Below are 24,222 nucleotides of genomic sequence, written 5' to 3'. Positions count from 1 at the left end.
TGAGATTATATACTTTTAAATGATGAAGAGGGAGTCTCATGGGAGACCGTCTCACGGATACTAATCTGTGAGACGGGTCAACCCTACTCATATTCACAATAAAAAGTAATACTCTTAGCATAAAAAATTATAATTTTTCATGGATGACCCAAATAGGAGATCTGTCTCACAAAATTTGACTCGTGAGACCGTTTCACACAAGTTTTTGCCAATGATGAATTGTTTTGAATAATATTTAGTTGCTTGTTGTTTATGTAATTCATTTAGATTTTGTACTTAAATATTTTACTAAGAAATCATGTAAAAAGATAATATATTATATTTTATAATATATTTATCTTATTAATTTAAATAATTGTATCAAAAACGAAATAATAGAAAACTAAACCGAACCGAATCAAAAAAAATGGCTTGAATATCAGATTATATATTTATAAAACCGAAAACCGAAAAATTTGAAATAAAAAATCGAAAATCGAACCAACCGAACATCACTAATATCATCAGTTGATTAGTATCTTTAAGTATATTGACCAAAATATCCTTCCTTTTGTGCTAGAATTACAACATCATCCATATTGCCAACTCCATCAACGCTACTACCGTTGCCGTGGGCTGTTGGTATTTCAAAATTAGGCAAAGGAAAAACAATAAATTATTGGTGAACTATGAGAGGCAAACCGATGCTCTCCACTGCCTCGTTTTTGGGTTAAGGTAAAAATTATGCAGTTTTTTGTTAGGAGATTTAGGAAAAAAAAAAAATCGTTACTAAAATCGCCACCAACACTTGGTGATTTTGTGTATTGTCATAATAGTTTTTTTAAGGCAAAAACTTATGTGAGACGGTCTCACGGGTCGTATTTGTGAGACGAATCTCTTATTTGAGTCATCCATGAAAAAATATTATTTTTTATGCCAAGTGTATTACTTTTTATTGTGAATATGAGTAGGGTTGATCCGTCTCAGACTAGAATCCGTGAGACGGTCTCACATAATATCGATCTTTTTTAAAGCGTGATTGACTTTAAGAAAAAAAGATTATTGCATCGAAAAACATGTTGACATAGCACATCACGTGTGAAACAATTATTTTATGGGCATGACCGACAAATTTCATCCACCTCCTCTCACAACCTTCAAAATTGTGGTGGGAAATCAATTGAGTTGCTGCCATGGTGGAATGAGAATTAAAAAGAAAAAAAAATAAAGAAATGGTATTATAATTGGGCCTGCTAAAATGAGATGATGATAATCGACCGTGTTGGGCTAACCGGTCAGCTCTTTTTTTTTTTTTTTTTATTTTTATTAATGCTTCAATTGATCGGTGGCTAAGATAGTTTAGTATAATTTCATGATGTACCTACGTGCTAAAGTTCCTCAATTAAGATACAAATATTGAAGTAAAGTTTGTTGAAAAATTGGACATGTGAATGTGAAAGTTGTTGCTTGAATTTCATATAAATTGGAAGAAGTAGAATTTCTTATAGTTTTGTTAATTTAATGCCTTTTCAATTATGTATTATAATTACAATTAATGTATCAAATGGTATATGATGTAGCCAAATAAATGAGATGCGTCGAATCCGAGCATGCGGATGACATTCTAACAAATCAAAATTAAAGAGCTAACTCTGAGGGTTGTTACCGAAGAAAATGTAAAAGTAAGAGAACTTTAATAGTAAAAATGAAAATTTCCTCTTTAAATGGAGAGTGAGTGCCTGTTTATTGAGATTTTGAAGGGCTTGAGCCTTGTAAACCAAATTTAAACAAACAAATGAATGTCAAGGCAAGCCCCATGCAATTCCTTGATTGAGCTTAGATAATTAATTTGGGTTATAATAATTTTGCAAAATACTTAAAACTGTTAATTAAAATTAGTTCATATATATATATATATATATGTCTTAAAAATGTACATTCGATGATGCATAAAATTAAAGAATTGCATATCTATTAATTCATGGATTATGAGTATGCACACTCCACCCAACTCCAAGAAAGCAATTAAATAGGCCTAGTCTCGGCTTGTTAACACAAAGTCAAAAACACAAGAAACAAATCTCAAACCGTCGGATAACAAGCTTGCATGGCAATCCCACACATCCCTTCCTTAGCCTCAACATCTCTCGCAACTTTCACATATCCCGCCTCACCCCAATTTGATCCCCAAGAATTCTTGACCAGCCAATATTTCGTCCCATTTTCAGTCTTTCCATACCCAACCGCCGTAACTCCATGATCTAAATTTGTCCCACAATCGCCCGTGATCACGCCACCGGAGTAAAACTGGAAAGATGCTCCACTTGCATCAATGGACACTGATACCGGTTGGTTTGCCACAGCTTTAAGTAAGGAAGATTCATCATTGACTGGCACGTCTTCGTAGCCGGTTATCTTTGCTGCACTCGAGGCTTCCTTTTGGCTGTTGCAGGAGCCCGAGGTTCCTTGATATGGGTAGTCAGATTCTGTGGTGAGCCCTTTGTTCTTCACTATGAATTGAATGCGGCCTCCATGAAACCTCCCCGGCAGCCCTGATTGTCGCTCGTTCTATCGCAGTCCATGAGTTCTTGTTCGGATAATGACATCAGCTTGCTCGATGAAATTTGGTTGATGCCTTCCATTGCTGCAACTGTAGAAAATGCCCAGCATGAACCTGCAGTATACAAACAAAATCTTATAAAGTACTAGTATTTCACAATTTTGCCGATAATTATCGAAATTTAAATTTTTTTTTTTTTACCACATTGGCCTTGATCTTTCACTCCAGTCACAGCTCCCTTTTCTCTCCAATCCATGCTCTCAGGAACATCTTTTACACCTTCGTATCTAAAGGGTGTCGACGACTTCTTGCGAGGGAACTTCTTGTATCCATTACGAGCGGCACGAAACTCTTCGTTTTCCAAATCAGCAAATTCATTTATACCAAGCTTATAAGTTCCGGTTCCTACGCTGTTCGAATTTTCGATAAACTCAACATTCTTCTTGAATATCTGGAATCTCTTGGCCTTCTCGTCTTTGTCTTTGTAAGCACGTCCATACTTATGCATCCAATGCTTGTGCCTCACAGCCATATTGGTTCGATCTAGACTGCTTCGACATATTGCTGAAGATGAATACATGCCAAGAATTAACACTAGTGTAAGACAGATTCTTGTGTCAAATTTCGAAGCCATTTGATGCAGAAACTTTGAAATGTGTATATATGCTTTCGTTAAATCATGAGAATGAATGGATTTAGGGACCAAGACTAGCTAGGGTATTTATAGAGGTTAAATTGCTTGCTAAATGATTAATTGAACGAGTCACGTGGAGATAGAGCTCGATCGACAAGTTTGTTAAGATATGTGCAAAGAATTCGGGTTTTGGACAGATAAATTATCCATTGAATATGTTTTTGGATTATGTCCTAAAGATCACCCAGATCAAAAATCAGACCCGGAGCTATGACTACGTAGGAGGAAGAACGTGCACTGGTCTCGCAACAAGTGGCAGTCCTGAAATCTCAACGCCGAAACCAAAATAAAAGGTAAAACCTCGTACCCGAGAAACATGGAAAGGTTGCCGCGTGCTGGATCAAATGAGAAACTAGAATCTAATTCTTTCTTTATCAACTCTCAAATACAGCCCAAGCCAATTTTGGCTTAGTGGCAATATACTCTTACAAGACTGAGGCTCCACCTCAAAAAATTCCTACACACTAATTCATTAAAATTTTTTTAGGGGAAAAAACAAGAAAATTAAACAAATCCTATAATAACCACAAACAACAAATAAAAATATTGTCCAAAGTACTCAAATCCCTCGTTCGTGTAGATGTCTGCTTCGACTATAACGATTCTTCAGTAAACCAAAAAAACACGTTATTGGTTATCATCAAGGGATGAGAAAGAGACATAAATGATAACTTCACTTGAGTTTGACGAATTGATTATATAAGCCAGAGGCCCACAAGTACAACTAAAACAGAGAAATTCTTGGAAGACAGGTTTTTTTATCAACAAGATTTACATAAACATCCATCTACACAGAACACATATGACAGAATTAAGTTTAATTCTCCCACTCCAGAAACCTCATAAACGAATTCATCTGAGCTTCAACAACTATCGATCATACAGTCGGATACGAAGCTTGCATGGCAATGCCGCACAGCCCTTCTGCAGCACCTATGTCCCTTTCCATTCTAATATATCCATTCTCACCCCAGCTGGTTCCCCACGAATTTTTAACCAACCAATACTTGGTACCATCGCTAGTTTTACCATAACCAACTGCAGTTACACCATGGTCTAGCTCAGTTCCACATTCACCTGTAAAAACTCCACTCGAATAGAACTGGAAATCGGATCCACCAGCATCGACGGCCAGAGATATTGGCTGGTTAGCCACAGCTTTTAGTAATGCAGGTTCCGTCTACTCCCTCGTATGGGTAGTTGGACTCGGTTGTGAGGCCATGGTTTTGGATTATGTACTCGAATGCATGTCCATTAGACCGCCATTGCAGCCTTCATCTTCACTTGTGTCACAATCTACTAGTTCTTGTTCAGATAAGGAAACCAGTTGCTTGGTTTTGATCTGGCTGATTCCTTCGGTTGCTGCAACGGCAGAAAATGCCCAGCAACATCCTGCATTTTTTTCGATGAATGCCAGTTTTGAAGAAATATACACATATACTTCAATCAAAACAGAATTTAAGTATTCGGATCGTTCGTTTGATGGTTATCGCATTTTCCTTGGTCCTTGACGCCTGTAACAGATCCCTTTTTTCTCCAGTCCATGCTCGGTGGTACCGCAGTCACGTTCGAATATCTGAAAGAAGAAACTTTATATGAGTTCTGTCGCAACCCCAATTTGTATCCATTCCGAGATGATCGAATTGTTAGATAGATGCCCTGCAAGCCAACGGTTGGCTGGGGAAGTTATTGACTCAAGTGAAATAAACAATCTTTATTTTAATATAATTTAACTTTTTATGGTCTTGTTATACTTTATCTGTATACCCATGCGAACAGCATAGATAAAGTCCTTGATTATGCTTTAATACAAATGAATCGTAATTCGATGTTGAAACTCATTTGTAAACACTGCATATTCTAAATTCGTTCCTAGTCGATTCAGCCGCCTAAAACAGGGATAAAGGCCGCTTGAGCTCGAGACTAGCATCTGTGATGTTGTGTACTGCGTTTCTTGGTAAGGGCATGGAGATGTCCAAACATGCAGATGGGTAGTCATATGATGATTATACCGAACAACCCTCCCTCGGACTTTCCAAGTGGTTATCATTCATCGAGAGGATAAGTCCGTGGTTATGATTGTACACCATTAGTCCTTACGACCCGGGACAACACTGAGGCTCTATATGCTAGGGCTGTGCTTTGACTCGTTTACCGGCTCCAGGAGAGTCATCAGGTGGCGAGGTTGGGTACAGTTGCGACACATATAGGAGCCAGTGCATTGTAGTCGGGGATTCACCGCTCACCTACGGGTGTGGATATCCTATGTGATCTAATGTAATAATAGTGCATGGAATCTCTGGCCAGAGTATGAGATGTACGTTGGAGAAGGAGTTCTCCAATAGTACACGCGATGCCACTATTATAGTTATCACATAGTTATCGAATTAATATGCAACCCTCGATGAACCAATGGTTGCAGATTCGATCGGGATATATGAGATGAAGGGACCGTACTGTACGTTAATCATAATCGACTGGTTCTTGCAGGCACTATCAGTGATACCTAGGGGATCATGGGGCGATGCTACTAGACGCTCCTACCATGATCCGAGGGGTACAATCAGAAATGAGTTCTGACATTCTTGATCAAGGTGTTGATGAATAGAATGGGGCTAACTAGGGTAAGCCCGAATAAGAATAAATGTCATACTGAATCACAAGGAGTTGTGAACCCACGGCTAGCTGTATCCCTGAACCATTGAGGGTCACACAAGTACTGGATTGTTTGTTCCCGTTGAGAGAATAAATTCAAAAGTTGAATTTATATTATATAGTAAATTCAAAGAGTTGAATTTATGATAATTAAATTTTGAGAGAATAAATTCAAGGAGTTGAATTTATAAAATATGAGAATTTAATTTATTAAACTCAAATGTTGGGTTTATTAAATATTAAATTTTGGAGGTGATAATAATTCAAAGAGTTGAATTTATAATTTAAATAATAAATTCAAATGTTGAATTTATACTGTATTTAATTTATTAAGCTCAAAAGTTGAGTTGATTAATTAATAAATTAAATATGGTGGGTATTATGTTTAATGGTCTTGTAGGAGTACAAGTCCAACATAATAAATAATTAAAGTTTTAATGGGCTTTGATCAAATTAATTAAACTAGTTGGACTAGCTTAATTAATTAAATCAAGCCCATTAATGTTAATTATGTAATTAGGGTTTAATTAATTATAAATAATACATATAAAGACAAAAACCCTAGCCCACCACTATGAAACATTCGAGAGACCCACCTCCAAGGAAAAAAATCGGCCACTTGGTTTTGGGAAAGAAAAATATTGTGCCGTCTCTCTCAATTATTTTCTCTCCTACGTAAATATCTTCCAATATTTCTAGTGCAATTTGGAAGAGGAACAAATCATCTAGTCGTGGACCTGATTAGAAGAAAGGAGTCCTTGAAGAAAGTTCGTAGGGAATTCATCAAGAGCTAGATCCGCCTATACCGGATTAGTTGGAGCCAAGTGATTCAATTCACTAAAGGTATAATTCAACACCCTATGAATGTTTTGTTATAATCATACGAGCGCCCAAAGCAAATCATATTTTGATTGTCAAAATAAAATAAAATAATTAAAACTTCCGCTGCGTTTGGGCGCGTAGAAAAACCGGATCCAACAGTGGTATCAGAGCCAGGTTTTCTGAATCGTATGATTTTCAATTATATTGAATAATATATTTCTAACCACACAAGAAAATTTTTCAGAAAATTATGGCACCATGAAAATTAATTTTTCCAGAATTTCGAAAAAAAAAAAAAAAAAAAATCGTTTCTGCCCGGATTTGTTCCGGGCAGCTCGTGCGCGCAGGGCCGCGCACAGGGGCGCGCAGCGTCCGCGCGCGCTGTGCGGAGCATCCGCACAGCGCTCGGCGGCTGCGCTAGCGCGCTGTGCGGAACAACCGCACAGCGCGCGGCGGCTGCGCTAGCGCGGCGTGCGGAACGTCTGCACGCGCCGCGCGCACCTGTGCGCCCAGCGCGCACAGGGGCTGCCGCCACTACCCGAAACGTTCGGGCAGCAGGCGGGCAGCGAGGGCGGCTGCCCGGGATCGTCTCGGGAAGCGTGCTGAATGTTGGGCCTGAATTGTTTGGGCCTAGGGTGCAATTTTCTGAATTTTAAAATTTTTGGGTAAAATTGTTATTTTTGAAAATTGGTTCAATTTTTATTTTGAAAAAATTGATTTTTAGAAAATTAATAATTTTCTTGTGAAATAAATAATTAGAATATGATTTTAATTATTTATGGTAAAATGAGTTTTACAAGAAATCAATTATTATTGATTTAATTGGAAATTAAATAAAGGAGTTTATTTAATTTATTAAATCTTTAATAATTGTGGTGGTTAGTGATAAAATTATTAGATATATGACTTATCAATTAATTAAATTGTTTAATTAAATTGATGTTAATATTTGTTATTAAATGCATGGAGGATGATCGAGAGCCTTGACCAATGTGTTAGGTGTATGTTAGGATATTTTACTGTTTTATTCATTTTTATAATATTTGATATTATTAAAGTGGGCCTGGTTTATGGCCCGTTCCCACCCCCATGAGATGTATCCTTTATGTGCCATGGCTATCCAAATGTAATTATTAGAAATAGTGGGAGATCAAGACTGGAAGACGAAGACATGTAAAATATTGGAAGCTCATGTAATAGTTGCATTTGCATCCCTGCATTCACCTAGGTTGGACCTGGATCCATGTATGGCTCACATGGATCTAATAGTGTTGGCGATCGATCATCCTTATTTATTGTTGAATATCATATTATGATATATGTGATATATAGTAGTATGCATGTATGTATATTATTAGATAATATAGTTGCATGAATCCGGCAAACATACAAACTCGTGGCACGTGATTTTCAAATTAAAATGATGAGACAATTTTTTAAATTAAAATCCCTCATTTTGAATATGATTCAAAATTTATATCAAACCGGAAAAGTAAAAATTAAAAGAGTTTAATTTTTCCTTGCCTTCCATCAACCGTGGTTGCATGTTGATCGCTACCCGCGGACAGTGTCTGGCTCATATTATTGGGGAGGCCTGTACGCCGAAAAGCTGTGACTTCCAGCGGATATATGATGTGAATTGAGTGGAACTCCCATGACTTCGGCTCATATTATTGGGGGAACGCATGGCGACCGTCTACTACAATTCAACATTGATGGGTTGGTTTGACACGCGAAAATAAACGGCGTCATATTATTGGGTCCTTATTAAACGTGAGGCAAAACACGCGGAGGTTGCATAGGGATGCAATTGGACTCTACCTTTTAGAAATTATAATTGGCTGATATTATTCGGGATTATAATTGGCTAATTGGACTCTACGTGCCTACTAAGGAAATACGATTTCCCTTTTTCATCAGAGGGTGGTGGAAATGTCAAAATAGTTGGAGGGAGATTTATAAAATGAAATCCATATTTTATATCTTAAAATTATTTTAAAATAATCAGCAACTATTATTCTGTTTCCGTATCAGTATATTTTCGATTTCGTCACGTAATAAATTTTTATTATTAACAAGCTAATCGAATCTAATTTTCAAGACTGGTTGGGAAAATTGTTCTGAATTCGGAGAAAATGACATACACACTAATGTCAGTCTTGTTGAACTGACAAAGCATGCAAGATGGTATGACCATAGTGTGCAAGCTAAAGTGTGATGTGCTCGCTTCTATGTCAAATGAACTGTATGGACAGTTTGAGGATATGTTGAATGTTGCTGACATTCGAATAAACATGCAAGAGTTGCATGGTACATGAAACTCGTACAGTGATGCACACCAATTTCAAGGAGCTCATGACTACACATATGCAAGATGGGGCTTTGGCCCATGAGCATAGTGTACGTATGACTGGGCTTATTGAGAATGTGGTGGGCCTGGAATATGTGATTCCTAACGAGTTACTAGGAAACATGAATATGTTATCTTTCTCTTCCTCATTTGACGGGGTTATGGTGAACTTCAAGTTTAATAAGATATTTGATAGCCTTGAAGAGCTAGTCAATATGCTTATGACTTATGAGATCACCATAAAATAAGAAAATTGTTGTTTTTATGGGCCTCTCGTCAGACGAAAATGGCCCACAAGATAAGGGAAAGAAATGTTCTGCCCCTCACAAGAAAAACAATCCCAATAAGAAGCAAACTCTGAAAGACACTTAAAAGGCCTACAAAGCCCGATAAGTTAGAACATATTTATTTCACTGCAAGAAGTCTGCACATAAGAAATTATATGCGCCAGAAATGTTCTGGAAATGATAAGTGAATGTCGAAGTAAACATTATTTCAACAACAAACAAAAGAAAGTTAGATGATCCAAATCCTACACAAATATGGCACGCTAGACTAGATCATATTTCCCAAAGAAGGATGCACAAGCTAGTGGGAGAAAGAATGTTTGACTTGTCAGACATAAATTCTCTACCTACTTGTAAGTCCTGTCCAAAAGGAAAATTGACCAAGATTCCATTCGATGGAAGCATGGAACGTGCGCATGGTCTACTGGATTTGATCCAAACAGACGTTTGTGGCCCGCTAAGTGTTAGCACAAAATATGGGCAATCCTACTTCGTTATCCTTACTGATGACCATTCGAGGTATGGATATGTTTATGAAACACAAATCTGAAACATTTGAATGGTTCAAAGAATTCAGATCTGAAGTAGAAAAATCAGCTAGAAAGAAGTATTAAGGCATTTCGATCTGATCGAAGTGAAGAATACTTGAGTGCTGAATTTTTGGGTTATCTAAAAGAGAATGTGATTCTCACAGTGGACTCCACCAGCAACACCACAATTTAATGGTGTTTCTGAACGTCGTAAGCGAACCTTGTTGGACATGGTTCGATCCATGATGGGATTCACTGAATTGCCTACATCGTTTTGGGGCTTTGCGCTTGAAACTGCGGCAATGTTGTTGAATAATGTCCATACTAAAGCAGTGGATAAAACACCATATGAGATATGGATGGGAAAAAACTCCCAAATATTCTTACATGAGAATATGGGGATGTTCTGCTTACGTGAAGCAGACAGTGGGAGACAAATTGGATAGTAGATCCACTTTGTGCTACTTTGTAGGATATCCAAAGAATTTTGTTGGATATTATTTCTATCATCCCAATGAAGCAAAAGTGTTTGTTTCAAGAAATGCCACCTTTTTGGAAAGGAAATTTCTATTAGATAGAAAAGGCAAGATGATAGAACTTGAAGAAATTCAAGATACTCCCTCAACTTTAGAAGTTGAACCTAATCCCCAAGAACCAGTAGTTGAAGTACAAGCTTCTAGAAGGTCTGATAGCATTATTAGACCACCTGCAAGATATATGCTTCTTCATGAACAAGGCCATGATGAGTCTTGTGTTGGATGTGATCCAATGAATTTCAATGAAGCAATATCTGATACTGATTCAACCAAATGTCTTGAAGCCATGCAGTCAGAAATGGACTTTATATATTCAAACCGAGTCTGGACATTGGTGGATCAACCTGAGGGAATCATTCCTATAGGGTGCAAATGGATCTACAAAAGAAAGCTTGGGGCGAATGGGAAGGTAGTGACCTTCAAAGCAAGGCTGGTTGCAAAATATTATACTCAAAGGCAAGGAGTTGACTGTGAGAAAATTTTTCACCAGTTGCTATGTTTAAGTCCATTAGATTACTTCTAGCCATAGCATCATGGTATGACTATGAGATATGGCAAATGGATGTAAAGACTGCATTCCTCAATGGAGACATCAAAAAGGAAATTTATATGTCTCAACCTGAGGGATACACATCAGTAGGAAGTGAGCATAAGGTATGCAAAATTCAGAGATCAATATATGGTCTCAAGCAGGAGTCAAGGAGTTGGAACCTCAGATTTGATAGCACTATCAAAGGGTTTGATTTTGCTAAGAATCCTGAGGAACCGTGTGTGTACAAGAAAATTAGTGGGAGTGTAGTGACATTCCTAGTACTTTATGTTGATGACATCCTGCTCATTGGGAATGATGTAGGATTACTGCAATCAACTAAAGTATGATTAGCAAGTAAATTCTCCATGAAAGACATGGGTGAAACATCCTACGTATTGTGAATACAAATCTATAGAGATAGATCAAAGAGGATGCTCGGACTCACCCAAGCCACCTATATCGATACCATTATTAAACGATTCTCTATGGAAGAGTCCAAGAGAAGATACTTACCAATGTGTCATGGTATTAATCTATCTAAAGCTATGTGTCCCAAAACTGATGAAGAGATAGAGATGATGACATGTATTCCATATGCGTCAGCCATTGGTAGTATCATGTATGGTGTGATATAGACACGTCCTGATGTTGTTTGCGCTCTGAGTGTTACAAGAAGATATCAGGCGAACCCTAGTCCAATGCATTGGAAGGCCGCGAAAGATATTCTTAAGTACTTGAGAAGGACTAAGAATTTGTTCATGGTTTATGGGGTGGAGAATTGAAATTGGAAGGCTACACGGATTCTAGCTTCCAATGTGACATAGATGATTCGAAATCGACCTCTGATTTGTATTAATGCTAAATGGTGTGGTTGTCTCTTGGAAAGGTTCCAAGCAAGACACCGTTGCGGATTCCACCACTGAAGCTGAATACATTGTTGCATCTGATGCAGCCAAAGATGTAGTTTGGATGAGGAATTTTGTCCAAGAGTTGGGCATTATTCCTAATAGAGTTGATTCAGTCCCGTTGTACTGCGACAACACTGGTGCCATTGCGCAAACAAAGGAACCAAGGTCTCATCAGCGATCCAAACATGTACTGAGGAAGTTCCACGTCATACGGGAGATTGTGGGAAGAGGAGACATATCAGTCAAAAGAGTCCTCTCTGCAGATAATGTTGCTGATCCACTTACATAGCCCTTGCCAGGACCATTGTTTGAAAAGCATCGCGAACCAATGGGATTAAGGGTAGTTGGCTCTAGGGCAAGTGGGAGATTGTTAGAGTAGATGCCCAGCAAGCCAACGGTTGGCTGGGGAAGTTATTGACTCAAGTGAAATAAACAATCTTTATTTTAATATAATTTAATTTTTTATGGTCTTGTTATACTTTATCTGTATACCCATGCGAACAGCATAGATAAAGTCCTTGATTATGCTTTAATACAAATGAATCGTAATTCGATGTTGAAACTCATTTGTAAACACTGCATATTCTAAATTCGTTCCTAGTCGATTCAGCCGCCTAAAACAGGGATAAAGGCCGCTTGAGCTCGAGACTAGCATCTGTGATGTTGTGTACTGCGTTTCTTGGTAAGGGCATGGAGATGTCCAAACATGCAGATGGGTAGTCATATGATGATTATACCGAACAACCCTCCCTCGGACTTTCCAAGTGGTTATCATTCATCGAGAGGATAAGTCCGTGGTTATGATTGTACACCATTAGTCCTTACGACCCGGGACAACACTGAGGCTCTATATGCTAGGGCTGTGCTTTGACTCGTTTACCGGCTCCAGGAGAGTCATCAGGTGGCGAGGTTGGGTACAGTTGCGACACATATAGGAGTCAGTGCATTGTAGTCGGGGATTCACCGCTCACCTACGGGTGTGGATATCCTATGTGATCTAATGTAATAATAGTGCATGGAATCTCTGGCCAGAGTATGAGATGTACGTTGGAGAAGGAGTTCTCCAATAGTACACGCGATGCCACTATTATAGTTATCACATAGTTATCGAATTAATATGCAACCCTCGATGAACCAATGGTTGCAGATTCGATCGGGATATATGAGATGAAGGGACCGTACTGTACGTTAATCATAATCGACTGGTTCTTGCAGGCACTATCAGTGATACCTAGGGGATCATGGGGCGATGCTACTAGACGCTCCTACCATGATCCGATGGGTACAATCAGAAATGAGTTCTGACATTCTTGATCAAGGTGTTGATGAATAGAATGGGGCTAACTAGGGTAAGCCCGAATAAGAATAAATGTCATTCTGAATCACAAGGAGTTGTGAACCCACGGCTAGCTGTATCCCTGAACCATTGAGGGTCACACAAGTACTGGATTGTTTGTTCCCGTTGAGAGAATAAATTCAAAAGTTGAATTTATATTATATAGTAAATTCAAGGAGTTGAATTTATGATAATTAAATTTTAAGAGAATAAATTCAAGGAGTTGAATTTATAAAATTTGAGAATTTAATTTATTAAACTCAAATGTTGGGTTTATTAAATATTAAATTTTGGAGGTGATAATAATTCAAAGAGTTGAATTTATAATTTAAATAATAAATTCAAATGTTGAATTTATACTGTATTTAATTTATTAAGCTCAAAAGTTGAGTTGATTAATTAATAAATTAAATATGGTGGGTATTATGTTTAATGGTCTTGTAGGAGTACAAGTCCAACATAATAAATAATTAAAGTTTTAATGGGCTTTGATTAAATTAATTAAACTAGTTGGACTAGCTTAATTAATTAAATCAAGCCCATTAATGTTAATTATGTAATTAGGGTTTAATTAATTATAAATAATACATATAAAGACAAAAACCCTAGCCCACCACTATGAAACATTCGAGAGACCCACCTCCAAGGAAAAAAATCGGCCACTTGGTTTTGGGAAAGAAAAATATTGTGCCGTCTCTCTCAATTATTTTCTCTCCTACGTAAATATCTTCCAATATTTCTAGTGCAATTTGGAAGAGGAACAAATCATCTAGTCGTGGACCTGATTAGAAGAAAGGAGTCCTTGAAGAAAGTTCGTAGGGAATTCATCAAGAGCTAGATCCGCCTATACCGGATTAGTTGGAGCCAAGTGATTCAATTCACTAAAGGTATAATTCAACACCCTATGAATGTTTTGTTATAATCATACGAGCGCCCAAAGCAAATCATATTTTGATTGTCAAAATAAAATAAAATAATTAAAACTTCCGCTGCGTTTGGGCGCGTAGAAAAACCGGATCCAACACGAAACTCCTGGTTTGTCAAATCAGCAAACTGGTTTACTGCAAGCTTGTAAGGCTGAACCCCTACTTCATTAAAAGACTCGATGTATTCCACATTCTCCTTGAATATCTTGAATCTTTTCACCTTCTCGGCATCGTCTTTATACACACGTCCATATTGTGTCATCCATATCTCGTGTCTCGCGACCATCGACACATCCGGAAGTGTGCGAGCTGTGGATTGAGAAACCCACATCCCCACCACTACAATTGCACCAAACAAAAGTTTAAGAGAGCTTGTCAAGGCCATTAATTTTTTCGACTCGAGCATATGTATGAATGGAAATCTTTCCTGATGTGTTAGTTTTATAAAGTGCTGTGAATCCATTCAAGAGTTGCGAGGTACTTATAGCATTAGTAGGTAATTTGAATGATTGCTGGTAATTTGAATGCGATAAACAACTGATCAAAGTCCCTGGAATGGCCGGCAAATTGCCAATGATAGGGAAACTCAAGACTCAGTGCCGGGGACGCCGCTTCATTTTATATAAATTTTCTTTTTCCCCCTTCTTGCTAGCATTTGTATTGTTATCGATGGTCTTCTCAAACATTTTTGAATGTTGGCAAATAATGTAGACGGAGATGGTTCACCATCAATTATGTTTCTGCTTCAAGTTCCTTTTTTGTTGGATTTTCTCAAGTTATACATTTAATTTTTTACGGTTGAAATAATGAATATTAAACCAAAAAATTAGTATTCTATAAGGAATATTTATTAATTGTTTCACAATTGCTTATCGATCCAAAGAACAACTGAATTGGTTTACCAAAGAACAACTGAAGCCAACAGTCAGAATTTCACCTATAAATAGCACCCTCAAACAACTGAATTGGTTTACCAAAATCTTGAGTTATCACTTGAAATTAGAGCTAAGAGAGTGCATTTTCGAAGCTGTAAAATCCAGTAGCAAGGCAAGCAGATTTCCAGACCTCAACCGAAATTCTTTAAGCAAGTTACTGTAAGTGGGCTTATGTATAAATATCTTGAAAACTGTTTGATGATTTCTGTTTTAAAGCAAAGTATATTCTTGAATCCTGTTATCTGATTTCGAAGCACTGAAACTTAGTGAACTAATGGTAGGAATATATATTCTGAACATTACTGATTACTGATTACTGATTACTGGCCTCACCCCTTAGAGGAGAGAACATATAGGGGACTGATATCAGTTTAGCCATGAAATTCACGAATGTGCTCAGTGCTTATTTGATAAATTCTGATTTCCGATTACTGAATACTGATTACTGATTTCTGAACACTGAACAATGATTTCTGTTATGAAAACAAGAAGTTCTGTATATTTTCGAATTACTGTTCTGTATGAAAATGGTTTCGAAAACTGGGAGTTATTCCCGCCCCCGCTTACTGAGTGACAACCATATCACTCACCCACCAAAACATCTCAGATAAGAACGATGAAGAAAGGCTAGAAGAAGAGGAGCAGATCCAGTTCTGGGGCTGGTGAAGAAGATTGTAAATTCTCAATTCCATTTATGTTGTTTTCCGCTGCGTCTGTAAGACATTATGATGTCTGGTTTGTTTTACATTTCCGCTGTAAAACATTAATTATTCGAGTTTGTATCAGACCTTGAAATATTCAATATTTATGAATAAAAGACTGGTTTCTGAATTTCGTACTTCTGAGGCTTGTTGTTTTCGAATGTAAATTTGATAGCAACGCCGGTGTCAACCAACCCCCATCCCGGGGCGTGACATTGAAGTGGTATCAGAGCAGAACCGGGTTTCATAATCTGGGGAGGAGGAACTAGAAATAATAAGTTCTTATAGACTTCTGAGAATAAGTTCTGAAGGTTACTGAAATAGACTACTGAAAATAAGCTACTGTAATAGAATACTGAAACGAATTTAAAAAAAAAAAAAAAAAAAAATCAGCAGACCAAAACCAGTAGACGAAAAACAGTAGGATAAGACCAGTAGACTGAAACCAGAACCAGTAGAAGGAAACCAGCAGGTCTGAATCCAGAAGACTGAGTCAGTAGACTCGGAATGCAACAGACAATGCTGGAAAAGCAGCAGACGGATTGCAGTAGCATCAGAATTGCAGTAGACAGTGTATTCCAGCAAGCAAATGCAGTAGACCTCGCAAAATGGCATTAAAGTTGAGGTGTTTTTCGCGCCAACTTCAAACGGCCATAACTTTTGATCCAGGAGGAATTTTTACCATTAAAAGTAGGCGTTGGAAAGCTCTCGACGAGGAGAACCTAACCTAGAACGATTTTGAACCTAACCTAGAACGATTTTACCATCGTTCTAGCACCACCGACGAAGCCTAAAATCCATCGTTTAGATAGTGATATCATCATTTCCGTAAAATTTTCCAAAATTTTGAAACTTTGAGGAATTTTCATTTTCAATTGACTTAGTATTTTTGCACCAAACTTGGTACCATTCATGTTCTTGATGTGAAGGATTTTTAGTAAAATTTTCACACCGTTCTGAGACCGAAAAATTTTGAGCTATTTCTTCTGATTAATTGTATAGGCAGTACTGATTCTATTCATTCCAGTATTTGTCTATAACTCGACCTATATTCTTGAGACCATTTCTGAACCTTGAATCTCATGTTTTTGGATGTAGGATATGGCGGACCAAAGTAGCTACATTAAGAACTTAGAGAGGAAGCTAGAGAAACTAAAGGGGCATAACTACTGCCTAAAGCTGGACAAGGACGAGTTAGAGCGTCAAGCAGAACATTTGAGGTGTGATGTTCAACGCTATGCTCATTATCTGCATGAGGCAGAAGAGAGGAGTAGGAAGGCTCAAGAAGAGTTCGAAATCTCCCAAGAGACTGTGGTGGAATTCATCGAGTTACGTGATACACTGCTTGAGAAGATCCAAATACTCAAGGATCAGAATCATCAACTCGTGCACCAGCACAATCAGTATAGTGAGCAGACTGATGCTCAAATTCATGAGTTGCAGAGTACTGTTGAAGTTCTTAGCGACCAGAATGCAGTTCTGCATGGTCATATTGAACATCTACAAGCAGTAATAGCCAACCAAGATGAACCTGAAGAAGAACCAGAAGAGGAAGAAGAAGTTGGAGAGGATTTTATGGATTTGGGATTAGGAGAAGCAGTAGATTAGTTTATCAGTAGTTGTTTTCTTTGTAATAACACTTGTTCCATTTACCTTCTTGTTAACAATTTCGATATTTCGTGTAATTGCAGTTCCTTGGGAAATCAATAAAATTTCTTTCGATCAATTGGTTTCATATTTAATCCTCGAGCAATTACTTAAAAATTGTGTTTCTTTTGTTTAGTTCATATTCTGCCAAAACCTTAGAACTTTCTTAATTGTAGGAAATGGACGGGCGACCAGTTAGAAACAATCGCAATCCTCGCTATGGCAACCGCAACAATCGCAATGACGACCGTAACAATGAGGAGGCACAACAACAACCCCCACAACCACCACCAGCAGTTGGACTCAGTCAGGCGGACTTGATGGCCATAGCCACGATTGTGGCAACCACGCTACAAGGGTTGGTGAACCCTAATGCTAATCAACCACCACCGCCACCACCTCCAGCTCAGAATGGGACTAAGCAGCACTATGAGGCTCTCCCAAGAGCAAGAGTCCCTAACTTCGATGGAAGCACCGATCCAGAGGTCGGACAAAATTGGATGAAAGAGGTGGAAAATCATCTTCGACTACTTGAGGTTCCCCAAAGGATCAGAGTAGAGGTGATTACACCTTTTCTTGTCGATCAAGCTGCCAAATGGTGGGAAGGAGTCTCACCAGCTATGATAGAGGCGGGACCTATCACTTGGCAAAGGTTCCGAGAAGCATTCCTGAGGCAGTACTTTCCAACAGCAGTTCGAGTGCAAAAGCTGTCAGAATTTGAAAGCTTGGTTCAAGAACCAAACATGACAGTGGTGGAGTATTCATCCAAGTTCCACTCATTGGGAACTTACTCCCCAACCATAATGGGAGACGAGGCCTTGAAGATGCATCGCTTCAAGAAGGGATTGAACAGCCGGATTCAATCTGCCCTTGCCGTTATCGAGCCCAATAGTTTTGATGAATTGATGGGAGCCGCCATCAGGGCTGAGAATGACATCAAGAGGCGTGAAGGCGAGAACAAACTCAAACGTCCTCAGCCAAGCCAGTACCAATCGGGCCAGCAATTCAAAAGGCCTAGGTTTGCAAGCAACCAATTCACCAGTGATCCAGCCAAAGGAACCACTTCTTCCCCATCAAGCAAAGAGGGAGTCAAGTGCCAAAATTGTGGATTCACTCACACTGGTGAATGCCGCAAGAATTCTGGAGCTTGTTTTCGTTGTGGAAAGATGGGCCACCGCATTGCTCAATGCCCTTTTCCAGATCCAAGGAATGGACCAGCAGGAGGAACAACTCCCAACAAGCCTAAGGAGAACAAGCCAAATGCTCGAGTCTATGCTATAACTCAAGAAGAGGCTGACAACTCAAATGATGTCGTAGCTGGTACCATTCTGATCAATAATATACCTGCTTATGTGTTATTTGATTGTGGTGCTACGCATTCATTTATGTCTAAGAGATTTGCCAAGAAGTTAGGAGCTAAGCCTGATAATTTAGAAGAACCATACAGAGTAGCCACTCCTGCAAATCGAATTTTAGAAACTCGCACTCTATATCGGGATATTAGTGTTCTCATTGAAGATCAGAATTTCAAGGCAAACCTTATTCAACTAAACATGGTGGAATTCGACGTAATTCTTGGAATGGATTGGTTAGCCAAGAATCATGCCTTAGTAGACTGTCATAGAAAGACGGTAACCATCCAAGCTCCACACCAAGAGAAACTCTTATTTCATGGTAAGACTAAAGAACGAAAGACTCTTCTTTCTGCTTCTCAAACTTGGAAAGCCATGAAAAGTGGAGAAGAAGTTTACCTAGCTATGTTAAGCGAGGTAAAGAAAGAAACCACACTTACGCTAGAAGAGATTCCAGTAGTACAAGAATTCCCAGATGTCTTTCCTGAAGAACTCCCTGGCGAACTTCCCGATCGCGAAGTGGAATTTGAGATTAATTTAGTGCCCAATGCTGCACCAATCTCAAAAGCACCATACCGAATGGCTCCAGCAGAGTTGAAAGAACTCAAAGAGCAACTTCAAGAGTTGTTGGACAAGAAGCAAATCCGACCAAGCGCATCTCCGTGGGGAGCTCCTGTCCTATTTGTAAAGAAGAAGGACGGAAGTATGAGGATGTGTATCGATTACAGAGAGCTGAACAAGATCACGATCAAAAACAAGTATCCGCTTCCAAGGATAGATGATTTGTTTGACCAACTCAAAGGAGCTTCAGTCTTTTCCAAGCTCGACTTAAGGTCAGGCTATCACCAACTCAAGGTCAAGACAGACGACATTCCGAAGACAGCCTTCAGAACAAGGTATGGACACTATGAGTTCACAGTGATGCCGTTCGGATTAACAAACGCTCCGGCAGTATTCATGGATCTCATGAACAGAGTGTTTAAACCATTTCTAGACAAGTTTGTTGTGGTATTCATCGACGATATTCTAGTATATTCGTCAAGTGAAGAAGACCACAAAGAACATCTTCGTCTCACCCTACAGAAGTTGAGAGAAAAGGAACTATACGCCAAGTTCAAGAAATGCGAATTCTGGCTAGAGAGTGTCGCATTCTTGGGACACATAATATCAGCAGCAGGAGTATCTGTGGACCCTAAGAAAGTGGAGGCAATCTCGGATTGGCCTACACCAAAGAATGTGACAGAGGTACGAAGCTTCTTGGGACTAGCAGGCTATTACCGAAAATTTGTTGAAGGATTTTCCTCAATAGCCATACCTCTCACAAAGCTCACACAGAAGAACTCTAAGTTTCAATGGAGTGAAAAATGTGAGCAAAGCTTCGAGACTTTGAAGAAGAAGCTTACGTCCACACCAGTGCTAGTATTACCTATGGAGGGTAAGGACTACACCGTCTACAGTGATGCATCCAAAGAAGGTTTAGGATGTGTACTCATGCAGGAGGGAAGGGTGATTGCATACGCATCAAGGCAGTTGAAGCCGTATGAACAAAATTACCCCACGCATGACCTTGAACTAGCTGCAGTGGTATTCGCATTAAAGATTTGGAGACACTACTTATATGGTGCTAAGTGTGAGATTTTCACTGATCACAAAAGCCTCAAGTACTTGTTCACTCAGAAGGAGTTAAACATGAGGCAGAGACGATGGATTGAACTTTTGAAGGACTACGACTTGACAATAAGCTACCACCCAGGCAAAGCAAACAAGGTAGCCGATGCTTTGAGTCGGAAGGATATGAGCAAAGTAATCCTAGCGTCACTTTCAGCACAACCTTTTCTTCGAGAGACAATCAAGATGAGTCAAGATAAAGATCCCGCTTTAGTAAAGCTAAAAGAGCAAGTTAAAGAAGAAAAAGCACCAGAATTCGGGACGGATAGCAAAGGAATCTTGTGGATGAGAGGACGATTATGCGTACCAGACATTGATGACCTTCGACAAGAAGTAATGTCTGAGGCACATAAGTCGAAATTTTCAGTCCATCCTGGCAGTACCAAAATGTACAGATATTTGAAGAAAAACTTTTGGTGGAATGGAATGAAGAAAGACGTGGCAATGTATGTTTCCAAGTGTCACGTGTGCCAGCAAGTCAAGGCAGAGCACCAAAGACCTGGAGGACTTCTGCAACCTTTAGAAATCCCAGAATGGAAATGGGAACATATCTCCATGGACTTTGTTGTCGGGTTACCAAAGTCTAGACAAAGTCATGACGGAATCTGGGTGATCGTAGATAGACTCACAAAATCTGCGCATTTCTTACCTGCCCGCATGAATTATAATTTGGACAAGCTAGCCACCTTGTACATGAATGAGATCGTGCGATTACATGGAGTACCGGCTAGCATACTATCAGACAGAGACCCTAGGTTTACATCTCGATTTTGGAAGAGCTTTCAACAAGCTATGGGGACAAAGGTTACTCTTAGTACGGCCTATCATCCTCAGACCGATGGCCAAACAGAGAGAACAATTCAAACTCTTGAGGATATGCTGAGAGCTTGTGCTCTAGACTTCAGTGGTAATTGGAGCGAACATCTGCCCTTGATCGAATTCGCATATAATAATAGTTACCACAGTAGTATTGGAATGGCACCATACGAAGCTTTGTATGGACGAAAATGTCGATCACCACTATATTGGGATGAAGTCGGGGAAAAATCCATCGTGGGACCCGAACTGATCCAAGAAACAGTGGATAAAGTTGCTTTGATCAAAGAAAGATTAAAAGCTGCACAAGATCGACAGAAAAGTTGGGCTGACTTGAAGAGACGACCCGTGGAATTTGAAGTTGGAGAAAAGGCATATGTAAAAGTGTCACACATGAAGGGTGTAATCCGATTCAATAAGGCTGGGAAACTGAATCCCAGATACGTCGGGCCATTTGAAATTCTTGAGAAAGTGGGAACACTTGCTTATAGATTAGCACTCCCACCCGAAATATCAAGAATTCACAATGTATTCCACGTTTCGCAGCTAAGGAGATATATTTCTGATCCAAGTCACATTCTGGAAGCTGGACCACTTCTGGTTGAGAGCAATCTAAACGAAGAGCTGAAGTATGAAGAAATTCCGATTCGAATTGTGGATTTCAAAGACCAAGTACTGAGACGACGAACTATTCCATATGTCAAAGTACAATGGTCCAACCACACCGAAAGAGAAGCCACTTGGGAGTTGGAAGAAAAGATGCGAGCACAATATCCTTACCTCTTTGAGAATCATGTTTAGCCAAGTTTCGAGGACGAAACTTCTTATAAGGAGGGAGGGATGTGAGAACCTGAAATTTCAGCAGTAGCAGCGCCAATTTCAGCAGAAGCTAATATTTCCAGCAGCAACTCATAGTTCAGAAGATGGTATTTTCCAGCAGACAAAATCCAGCAGACCCGAATCCAGTAGCAGACCTGAATCCAGCAACAGAAGAGCGAATTCCAGCAGACAGTTACTGTTTCAGCTTAGACTTGTAACTGAAGCATTTATCACAGAATAAAAGTTGTTAATGGCAGATTATGGCCATTAAATTGGAAGCCAACAGTCAGAATTTCACCTATAAATAGCACCCTCAAACAACTGAATTGGTTTACCAAAATCTTGAGTTATCACTTGAAATTAGAGCTAAGAGAGTGCATTTTCGAAGCTGTAAAATCCAGTAGCAAGGCAAGCAGATTTCCAGACCTCAACCGAAATTCTTTAAGCAAGTTACTGTAAGTGGGCTTATGTATAAATATCTTGAAAACTGTTTGATGATTTCTGTTTTAAAGCAAAGTATATTCTTGAATCCTGTTATCTGATTTCGATGCACTGAAACTTAGTGAACTAATGGTAGGAATATATATTCTGAACATTACTGATTACTGATTACTGATTACTGGCCTCACCCCTTAGAGGAGAGAACATATAGGGGACTGATATCAGTTTAGCCATGAAATTCACGAATGTGCTCAGTGCTTATTTGATAAATTCTGATTTCCGATTACTGAATACTGATTACTGATTTCTGAACACTGAACAATGATTTCTGTTATGAAAACAAGAAGTTCTGTATATTTTCGAATTACTGTTCTGTATGAAAATGGTTTCGAAAACTGGGAGTTATTCCCGCCCCCGCTTACTGAGTGACAACCATATCACTCACCCACCAAAACATCTCAGATAAGAACGATGAAGAAAGGCTAGAAGAAGAGGAGCAGATCCAGTTCTGGGGCTGGTGAAGAAGATTGTAAATTCTCAATTCCATTTATGTTGTTTTCCGCTGCGTCTGTAAGACATTATGATGTCTGGTTTGTTTTACATTTCCGCTGTAAAACATTAATTATTCGAGTTTGTATCAGACCTTGAAATATTCAATATTTATGAATAAAAGACTGGTTTCTGAATTTCGTACTTCTGAGGCTTGTTGTTTTCGAATGTAAATTTGATAGCAACGCCGGTGTCAACCAACCCCTGTCCCGGGGAATGACAGCCGTAGTGGAGGAATAGCAGCACTCTGGAAATACTCAGACCATTGTACAATTATGAGTGAGTAGAGGCTAGAGTTATGACTCTCCTTCCTTAAAACAAAAGCATTAACCTAATTACTTTAATTGTACATTTAGGTTTCATAATTAATATTAATGAACTTGATTAATTAATTAGACTAGTCCAACTAGTTTAATTAATTATATCAAAGTCCATTAAGAACTGTAATTATTTATTATGTTGGACTTGTACTCCTACAGCCCATTAAATGCCGCTATATTTAATATAATATTTAACAAACTCAATTTTTTAGTTTAATAATTTAAAATTTCAAATTTTATAAATTCAACGCTTTGAATTTATTCTCTCCAAATGTGAATTTAATATCTCATACTTTTGTATAAATTCAACTCCTTGAATTTATTCTCTCAAAATTCAATTGTCATAAATTCAACTTCTTAAATTTATTATATCATAATTTTATATGAATTTATTTTCTCTGCGGGAACAAATGATTCATTGCTTGAGTGACTCTCAATGTTCAAAGATACAACTAGCCATGAGTTCACAACTCATTGTGACTCAGGAAATTTTCCTTTATTCGGGCTTACCCAAATTTGTCTCATTCCATGCACCAACATTTGATCATGAGAATGTCATAAATATTTTTTTTATTAAACCCATCGAATCATGGTAAGAGCGTCTAGCAGCATTGCCCCATGATTCCTTAAGTATCACTGATAGTGCCTGAAAAAACCAGCCGGTTATGATTAATGTGTAGTACGGTCCCTTCATCTCATAGATCATGATCGAATCTGCAACGATTGGTTCATCGAGGGTTGAATATTAAATTCGATAGTTATGTGATACAATCATGAAATATTCATAATGTCATCGCATTCACAACTAGAGAACTCTTTATCTAATGTACATCTCACACTCAGGCCAGAGATTTCATAC

At 38.6% G+C, this 24,222-nt stretch overlaps 2 pseudogenes; both read right to left on the bottom strand.

Annotated features, from left to right (window-relative positions):
* Positions 1-1,901: 1,901 nt before the first annotated feature.
* Positions 1,902-3,206, bottom strand: LOC140837748 (senescence-specific cysteine protease SAG39-like; annotated as a pseudogene).
* Positions 3,207-4,000: 794 nt separating this feature from the next.
* LOC140838939 (senescence-specific cysteine protease SAG39-like) lies at positions 4,001-14,500 on the bottom strand (annotated as a pseudogene).
* Positions 14,501-24,222: the final 9,722 nt, after the last annotated feature.

Source organism: Primulina eburnea, chromosome 8 (assembly GCF_022965805.1).
Source record: "Primulina eburnea isolate SZY01 chromosome 8, ASM2296580v1, whole genome shotgun sequence".
Lineage (NCBI taxonomy): Eukaryota > Viridiplantae > Streptophyta > Magnoliopsida > Lamiales > Gesneriaceae > Primulina > Primulina eburnea.
Note: the sequence above shows the minus strand (reverse complement) of the source record. Positions and strands in the feature narration are given on the sequence as shown.